We start from the raw sequence: 10,000 nt of genomic DNA on the forward strand, positions 1-10,000 counted from the left end.
GGGGTAATAGGCCGGCGTCTGCCACACTTAGCCCGGAAATGAGCACCTTCCCCGGGCACAGGCAGGGAGCGAGCGCCCCCCAGCTCCATCGCTCCGGGGGTAATAGGCCGGCGTCTGCCACACTTAGCCCGGAAATGAGCACCTTCCCCGGGCACAGGCAGGGAGCGAGCGCCCCCCAGCTCCATCGCTCCGGGGGTAATAGGCCGGCGTCTGCCACACTTAGCCCGGAAATGAGCACCTTCCCCGGGCACAGGCAGGGAGCGAGCGCCCCCCAGCTCCATCGCTCCGGGGGTAATAGGCCGGCGTCTGCCACACTTAGCCCGGAGAGGAGCACCTTCCCCGGGCACGGGCGGGGAGCGAGCGCCCCCCAGCTCCATCGCTCTGGGGGTAATAGGCCGGCGTCTGCCACACTTAGGCCGGAGAGGAGCACCTTCCCCGGGCACGGGCGGGGAGCGAGCGCCCCCAGCTCCATCGCTCCGGGGGTAATAGGCCGGCGTCTGTCACACTTAGCCCGAATATGAGCACCTTCCCCGGGCACGGGAGGTGCCAAGCGGCCCCTAAGTCTACCCTCATGGAAGCTCCGGAGGAGGAGTGCGGGCGTGTGTCACACTTGGCCCGAATAGGAGCACCTTCCCCGGGCACAGGCGGTGCCAAGCGGCCCCTAAGTTTGCCCTTATGGAAGCTCCGGTGGAGGAGTGCATGCTGCATGACAGTGAAGCCGAATATGAGCACCTTCCCCGGGCACAGGCGGTGCCAAGCGGCCCCTAAGTTTGCCCAAATGGAAGCTCCGGAGGAGGAGTGCATGCTGCCTGACAGTGAAGCCGAATATGAGCACCTTCCCCGGGCACAGACGGTGCCAAGCGGCCCCTAAGTTTGCCCAAATGGAAGCTCCGGAGGAGGAGTGCATGCTGCATGACAGTGAAGCCGAATAGGAGCACCTTCCCCGGGCACAGACGGTGCCAAGCGGCCCCTAAGTTTGCCCTAATGGAAGCTCCGGAGGAGGAGTGCATGCTGCCTGACAGTGAAGCCGAATATGAGCACCTTCCCCGGGCACAGGCGGTGCCAAGCGGCCCCTAAGTTTGCCCTTATGGAAGCTCCGGAGGAGGAGTGCATGCTGCCTGACAGTGAAGCCGAATAGGAGCACCTTCCCCGGGCACAGGCCGTGCCAAGCGGCCCCTAAGTCTACCCTAATGGAAGCTCCGGAGGAGGAGTGCGGGCGTGTGTCACACTTGGCCCGGAGAGGAGCACCTTCCCCGGGCACAGACGGTGCCAAGCGGCCCCTAAGTTTGCCCTAATGGAAGCTCCGGAGGAGGAGTGCGGGCGTGTGTCACACTTGGCCCGAATAGGAGCACCTTCCCCGGGCACAGACGGTGCCAAGCGGCCCCTAAGTTTGCCCTTATGGAAGCTCCGGAGGAGGAGTGCGGGCGTGTGTCACACTTGGCCCGAATAGGAGCACCTTCCCCGGGCACGGGCGGTGCCAAGCGGCCCCTAAGTTTGCCCAAATGGAAGCTCCGGAGGAGGAGTGCGGGCGTGTGTCACACTTGGCCCGAATATGAGCACCTTCCCCGGGCACGGGCGGTGCCAAGCGGCCCCTAAGTTTGCCCTTATGGAAGCTCCGGAGGAGGAGTGCATGCTGTGTGACAGTGAAGCCGAATATGAGCACCTTCCCCGGGCACGGGAGGTGCCAAGCGGCCCCTAAGTCTACCCTCATGGAAGCTCCGGAGGAGGAGGGCGGGCGTGTGTCACACTTGGCCCGAATAGGAGCACCTTCCCCGGGCACAGGCGGTGCCAAGCGGCCCCTAAGTTTGCCCAAATGGAAGCTCCGGAGGAGGAGTGCATGCTGCCTGACAGTGAAGCCGAATATGAGCACCTTCCCCGGGCACAGGCGGTGCCAAGCGGCCCCTAAGTTTGCCCAAATGGAAGCTCCGGAGGAGGAGTGCGGGCGTGTGTCACACTTGGCCCGAATATGAGCACCTTCCCCGGGCACAGGCGGTGCCAAGCGGCCCCTAAGTTTGCCCAAATGGAAGCTCCGGAGGAGGAGTGCGGGCGTGTGTCACACTTGGCCCGAATAGGAGCACCTTCCCCGGGCACAGGCGGTGCAAAGCGGCCCCTAAGTCGGTAAAGGTTGAAATAAGTAAATAAATACAAAAAGGACGAGGGGGGGGAAAAAAAGGCAAAAACGTATAAAATTCCCCCATTCATTTCAATGGGCTCGGCCGAATTGGGCTTGCGGGACCGCCGAGGGCACGCCGGAGGGCGGTTGAGTCGGTAAAAGTTGAAATAAATGAATAAATACAAAAAGGACGAGGGGGGGGGGAAATAAGGCAAAAACGTATAAAATTCCCCCATTCATTTCAATGGGCTCGGCCGAATTGGGCTTGCGGGACCGCCGAGGGCACGCCGGAGGGCGGTTGAGTCGGTAAAAGTTGAAATAAATGAATAAATACAAAAAGGACGAGGGGGGGGGAAATAAGGCAAAAACGTATAAAATTCCCCCATTCATTTCAATGGGCTCGGCCGAATTGGGCTTGCGGGACCGCCGAGGGCACGCCGGAGGGCGGTTGAGTCGGTAAAAGTTGAAATAAATGAATAAATACAAAAAGGACGAGGGGGGGAAAAAAAAGGCAAAAACGTATAAAATTCCCCCATTCATTTCAATGGGCTCGGCCGAATTGGGCTTGCGGGACCGCCGAGGGCACGCCGGAGGGCGGTTGAGTCGGTAAAAGTTGAAATAAATGAATAAATACAAAAAGAACGAGGGGGGGAAAAAAAAGGCAAAAACGTATAAAATTCCCCCATTCATTTCAATGGGCTCGGCCGAATTGGGCTTGCGGGACCGCCGAGGGCACGCCGGAGGGCGGTTGAGTCGGTAAAAGTTGAAATAAATGAATAAATACAAAAAGGACGAGGGGGGGGGAAATAAGGCAAAAACGTATAAAATTCCCCCATTCATTTCAATGGGCTCGGCCGAATTGGGCTTGCGGGACCGCCGAGGGCACGCCGGAGGGCGGTTGAGTCGGTAAAAGTTGAAATAAATGAATAAATACAAAAAGGACGAGGGGGGGAAAAAAAAGGCAAAAACGTATAAAATTCCCCCATTCATTTCAATGGGCTCGGCCGAATTGGGCTTGCGGGACCGCCGAGGGCACGCCGGAGGGCGGTTGAGTCGGTAAAAGTTGAAATAAATGAATAAATACAAAAAGAACGAGGGGGGGAAAAAAAAGGCAAAAACGTATAAAATTCCCCCATTCATTTCAATGGGCTCGGCCGAATTGGGCTTGCGGGACCGCCGAGGGCACGCCGGAGGGCGGTTGAGTCGGTAAAAGTTGAAATAAATGAATAAATACAAAAAGAACGAGGGGGGGGGAAAAAAGGCAAAAACGTATAAAATTCCCCCATTCATTTCAATGGGCTCGGCCGAATTGGGCTTGCGGGACCGCCGAGGGCACGCCGGAGGGCGGTTGAGTCGGTAAAAGTTGAAATAAATGAATAAATACAAAAAGGACGAGGGGGGGGGGAAATAAGGCAAAAACGTATAAAATTCCCCCATTCATTTCAATGGGCTCGGCCGAATTGGGCTTGCGGGACCGCCGAGGGCACGCCGGAGGGCGGTTGAGTCGGTAAAAGTTGAAATAAATGAATAAATACAAAAAGGACGAGGGGGGGGGAAATAAGGCAAAAACGTATAAAATTCCCCCATTCATTTCAATGGGCTCGGCCGAATTGGGCTTGCGGGACCGCCGAGGGCACGCCGGAGGGCGGTTGAGTCGGTAAAAGTTGAAATAAATGAATAAATACAAAAAGGACGAGGGGGGGAAAAAAAAGGCAAAAACGTATAAAATTCCCCCATTCATTTCAATGGGCTCGGCCGAATTGGGCTTGCGGGACCGCCGAGGGCACGCCGGAGGGCGGTTGAGTCGGTAAAAGTTGAAATAAATGAATAAATACAAAAAGAACGAGGGGGGGAAAAAAAAGGCAAAAACGTATAAAATTCCCCCATTCATTTCAATGGGCTCGGCCGAATTGGGCTTGCGGGACCGCCGAGGGCACGCCGGAGGGCGGTTGAGTCGGTAAAAGTTGAAATAAATGAATAAATACAAAAAGAACGAGGGGGGGGAAAAAAGGCAAAAACGTATAAAATTCCCCCATTCATTTCAATGGGCTCGGCCGAATTGGGCTTGCGGGACCGCCGAGGGCACGCCGGAGGGCGGTTGAGTCGGTAAAAGTTGAAATAAATGAATAAATACAAAAAGAACGAGGGGGGGAAAAAAAAGGCAAAAACGTATAAAATTCCCCCATTCATTTCAATGGGCTCGGCCGAATTGGGCTTGCGGGACCGCCGAGGGCACGCCGGAGGGCGGTTGAGTCGGTAAAAGTTGAAATAAATGAATAAATACAAAAAGAACGAGGGGGGGAAAAAAAAGGCAAAAACGTATAAAATTCCCCCATTCATTTCAATGGGCTCGGCCGAATTGGGCTTGCGGGACCGCCGAGGGCACGCCGGAGGGCGGTTGAGTCGGTAAAAGTTGAAATAAATGAATAAATACAAAAAGAACGAGGGGGGGGGGAAAAAGGCAAAAACGTATAAAATTCCCCCATTCATTTCAATGGGCTCGGCCGAATTGGGCTTGCGGGACCGCCGAGGGCACGCCGGAGGGCGGTTGAGTCGGTAAAAGTTGAAATAAATGAATAAATACAAAAAGAACGAGGGGGGGAAAAAAAGGCAAAAACGTATAAAATTCCCCCATTCATTTCAATGGGCTCGGCTAAAATGGGCCTGCAGTACTGCCGAGAGGCCGCCGGAGGACGCCCTAGTAGGCAAACGTTGATCCCCACACACGAGGGGTCAGTTAGGCGACCAGGGGTAGCGTTTAGGCGACCAGGGGTAGCGTTTAGGTGACCAGGGGAAGCGTTTAGGCGACCAGGGGTAGCGTTTAGGTGACCAGGGGTAGCGTTTAGGCGACCAGGGGTAGCGTTTAGGCGACCAGGGGTAGCGTTTAGGCGACCAGGGGTAGCTTTTAGGCGACCAGGGGTAGCTTTTAGGCGACCAGGGGTAGCGTTTAGGCGACCAGGGGCGTTGCAGTTCCGCCGAATTGCATTAGGGGCGCTGCAGTAGGCAAACGTTCATCCCCCCTAGTCAGAGGGTCATTTGCCTACTTCCCAGGTTTACCCGGGTTTTCCAAAACACCTGGGGCACATTTTCAGGGATCACGTTTTTAGAAACAAAAATATTCATAATTTCTTCTAAGTCCCCTTTCCAGCGGGGAACTTTGAAACATTGTATCCGACCACTGAAGGCTGTTGGCGGGCACGGCGCGGCAAACAGCCCGCACTCAGGCATGGAGCTCCGGGGAAAGTTGCCTAATTTCTTCTAAGTCCCCTTTCCAGCGGGGAACTTTGAAACATTGTATCCGACCGTGGAAGGCTGTTGGCGGGCACGGCGCGGCTCATAGCCGGCCCTCGGGCACGGAGCTCCGGGTGAATTTTCACAAATTTCTTCTAAGTCCCCTTTCCAGCGGGGAACTTTGAAACATTGTATCCGACCGTGGAAGGCTGTTGGCGGGCACGGCGCGGCTCATAGCCGGCCCTCGGGCACGGAGCTCCGGGTGAATTTTTACAAATTTCTTCTAAGTCCCCTTTCCAGCGGGGAACTTTGAAACATTGTATCCGACCGTGGAAGGCTGTTGGCGGGCGCGGCGCGGCTCATAGCCGGCCCTCGGGCACGGAGCTCCGGATGAATTTTTACAAATTTCTTCTAAGTCCCCTTTCCAGCGGGGAACTTTGAAACATTGTATCCGACCGTGGAAGGCTGTTGGCGGGCACGGCGCGGCTCATAGCCGGCCCTCGGGCACGGAGCTCCGGGTGAATTTTCACAAATTTCTTCTAAGTCCCCTTTCCAGCGGGGAACTTTGAAACATTGTATCCGACCGTGGAAGGCTGTTGGCGGGCGCGGCGCGGCTCATAGCCGGCCCTCAGGCACGGAGCTCCGGGTGAATTTTCACAAATTTCTTCTAAGTCCCCTTTCCAGCGGGGAACTTTGAAACATTGTATCCGACCGTGGAAGGCTGTTGGCGGGCACGGCGGGGCTCATAGCCGGCCCTCGGGCACGGAGCTCCGGGTGAATTTTTACAAATTTCTTCTAAGTCCCCTTTCCAGCGGGGAACTTTGAAACATTGTATCCGACCGTGGAAGGCTGTTGGCGGGCACGGCGGGGCTCATAGCCGGCCCTCGGGCACGGAGCTCGGGGTGAATTTTTACAAATTTCTTCTAAGTCCCCTTTCCAGCGGGGAACTTTGAAACATTGTATCCGACCGTGGAAGGCTGTTGGCGGGCACGGCGGGGCTCATAGCCGGCCCTCGGGCACGGAGCTCCGGGTGAATTTTTACAAATTTCTTCTAAGTCCCCTTTCCAGCGGGGAACTTTGAAACATTGTATCCGACCGTGGAAGGCTGTTGGCGGGCACGGCGCGGCTCATAGCCGGCCCTCGGGCACGGAGCTCCGGGTGAATTTTACAAATTTCTTCTAAGTCCCCTTTCCAGCGGGGAACTTTGAAACATTGTATCCGACCAAAGGAAGGCTGTTGGCGGGCGCGGCGCGGCTCATAGCCGGCCCTCGGGCACGGAGCTCCGGGTGAATTTTACAAATTTCTTCTAAGTCCCCTTTCCAGCGGGGAACTTTGAAACATTGTATCCGACCGTGGAAGGCTGTTGGCGGGCACGGCGCGGCTCATAGCCGGCCCTCGGGCACGGAGCTCCGGGTGAATTTTACTCAATTCTTCTAAGTCCCCTTTCCAGCGGGGACCTTTCAAACATTGTATCCGACCAAAGGAAGGCTGTTGGCGGACGCGGCGCGGCTCACAGCCCGCACTCAGGCACGGAGCTCCGGGGAAATTTGCCTCATTTCTTCTAAGTCCCCTTTCCAGCGGGGAACTTTCAAACATTGTATCCGACCACTGAAGGCTGTTGGCGGGCGCGGCGCGGCTCACAGCCCGCCCTCAGGCACGGAGCTCCGGGGAAATTTGCCTCATTTCTTCTAAGTCCCCTTTCCAGCGGGGACCTTTCAAACATTGTATCCGACCACTGAAGGCTGTTGGCGGACGCGGCGCGGCTCACAGCCCGCCCTCAGGCACGGAGCTCCGGGGAAATTTGCCTCATTTCTTCTAAGTCCCCTTTCCAGCGGGGAACTTTCAAACATTGTATCCGACCACTGAAGGCTGTTGGCGGGCGCGGCGCGGCTCACAGCCCGCACTCAGGCACGGAGCTCCGGGGAAATTTGCCTCATTTCTTCTAAGTCCCCTTTCCAGCGGGGACCTTTCAAACATTGTATCCGACCACTGAAGGCTGTTGGCGGACGCGGCGCGGCTCACAGCCCGCCCTCAGGCACGGAGCTCCGGGGGAATTTCCCCCTCATTTCTTCTAAGTCCCCTTTCCAGCGGGGAACTTTCAAACATTGTATCCGACCGTGGAAGGCTGTTGGCGGGCACGGCGCGGCTCATAGCCGGCCCTCAGGCACGGAGCTCCGGGTGAATTTGACAAATTCCTTCTAAGTCCCCTTTCCAGCGGGGAACTTTGAAACATTGTATCCGACCGTGGAAGGCTGTTGGCGGGCACGGCGCGGCTCATAGCCGGCCCTCAGGCACGGAGCTCCGGGTGAATTTTTACAAATTTCTTCTAAGTCCCCTTTCCAGCGGGGAACTTTGAAACATTGTATCCGACCACTGAAGGCTGTTGGCGGACGCGGCGCGGCTCACAGCCCGCCCTCAGGCACGGAGCTCCGGGGAAATTTGCCTCATTTCTTCTAAGTCCCCTTTCCAGCGGGGACCTTTCAAACATTGTATCCGACCACTGAAGGCTGTTGGCGGGCGCGGCGCGGCTCACAGCCCGCCCTCAGGCACGGAGCTCCGGGGAAATTTGCCTCATTTCTTCTAAGTCCCCTTTCCAGCGGGGAACTTTCAAACATTGTATCCGACCACTGAAGGCTGTTGGCGGGCGCGGCGCGGCTCACAGCCCGCCCTCAGGCACGGAGCTCCGGGGAAATTTGCCTCATTTCTTCTAAGTCCCCTTTCCAGCGGGGAACTTTCATACATTGTATCCGACCACTGAAGGCTGTTGGCGGACGCGGCGCGGCTCACAGCCCGCCCTCAGGCACGGAGCTCCGGGGGAATTTGCCCCCTCATTTCTTCTAAGTCCCCTTTAGGCGACCAGGGGTTGACAATTTAGGTGACCAGGGGTTGACAATTTAGGCGACCAGGGGTGACTTTTAGGCGACCAGGGGTGAGGTTTAGGCGACCAGGGGTGAGGTTTAGGCGACCAGGGGTGAGGTTTAGGCGACCAGGGGTAGCGTTTAGGCGACCAGGGGCGTTGCAGTTCCGCCGAATTGCATTAGGGGCGCTGCAGTAGGCAAACGTTTTTACCCCTAGTCAGAGGGTCATTTGCCTACTTCCCAGGTTTACCCGGGTTTTCCAAAACACCTGGGGCACATTTTTAGGAACCACGTTTTTAGAAACAAAAATTCTTCTATGTCCACCTCCGTGAAAGAAATTGCCCAATGGTTCCCGCGGAAGAGAGCTGCCAGGCGGACGCATACTGCAATAACGGCCGCCCTGGCGCTCTGGTGGATGTTATCCTCGAAATTTCTTCTATGTGCCCATTCCAGCGGGCAACTTGCGAACAATGGTGTCCGACCATGGAAGGCTGTTGGCGGACGCGGCGCGGCTCACAGCCCGCCCTCAGGCACGGAGCTCCGGGGGAATTTTCCCCTCATTTCTTCTAAGTCCCCATTCCAGCGGGGAGCTTGCAAACGTGGTATCCGACCACTGAAGGCTGTTGGCGGGCACGGCCCCACCAGCGCAACACGGCACTTCCTATGACTCGGGTCCGACGCAGGAGGAGCGGTCCTCCCGGCCCCGCCACACGGCACTTCCTATGACTCGGGTCCGACGCAGGAGGAGCGGTCCTCCCGGCCCCGCCACACGGCACTTCCTATGACTCGGGTCCGACGCAGGAGGAGCGGTCCTCCCGGCCCCGCCACACGGCACTTCCTATGACTCGGGTCCGACGCAGGAGGAGCGGTCCTCCCGGCCCCACCACCGCCACACGGCACTTCCCATGACCCGGGTCCGACGCAGGAGGAGCGGTCCTCCCGGCCCCACCGCAGCACACACAACCACTGACCGATTGGCAATCATGACCCGCCATCGGAGGGCCCCTGCCGGCCCCGGCCTCGCGCCGGGGTGTTCGGGTGGACGGTTCCTTCGGCCTGCGGGTCGACCTCTGAGCGTTGGCCGGCACCGCAGCACACACATAACCACTGACCGATTGGCAATCATGACCCGCCATCGGAGGGCCCCTGCCGGCCCCGGCCTCGCGCCGGGGTGTTCGGGTGGACGGTTCCTTCGGCCTGCGGGTCGACCTCTGAGCGTTGGCCGGCACCGCAGCACACACATAACCACTGACCGATTGGCAATCATGACCCGCCATCGGAGGGCCCCTGCCGGCCCCGGCCTCGCGCCGGGGTGTTCGGGTGGACGGTTCCTTCGGCCTGCGGGTCGACCTCTGCGCGTTGGCCGGCACTTCCCTACCGTTACCCACCCCACCCCTGGGGTTGTGACAAAACGGCACTTCCTATGACTCGGGGTCCGACGCAGGAGGAGCGGTCCTCCCGGCCCATCTCGCACCCACACCCTGACATATACTGCACCACACCAACCACTGACCGATTGGCAAGCATGACCCGCCATCGGAGGGCCCCTGCCGGCCCCGGCCTCGCGCCGGGGTGTTCGGGTGGACGGTTCCTTCGGCCTGCGGATCGACCTCTAGGACCTCTAGCGCACCAACCAGCGCGAAACCGCTTTCGTCGCGAGACCGAGACGACCCTGTCGCGTGCCCGTCGGCCACACGGGCCCAGAGATGTCCTACACGGGAGTTCCGCCGCGCTCGCGGGTGCCCCGCCACGAGAGGGGTGCGGGAGCCCAGGCCCGCGTCAGCCGAGCGGTCCTTTC

This window comes from Idiotropiscis lumnitzeri, unplaced genomic scaffold, assembly GCF_059441095.1.
Source record: "Idiotropiscis lumnitzeri isolate Australia: NSW breed Sydney's pygmy pipehorse unplaced genomic scaffold, RoL_Ilum_1.0 HiC_scaffold_184, whole genome shotgun sequence".
NCBI classification, from domain to species: Eukaryota; Metazoa; Chordata; class Actinopteri; order Syngnathiformes; family Syngnathidae; genus Idiotropiscis; species Idiotropiscis lumnitzeri.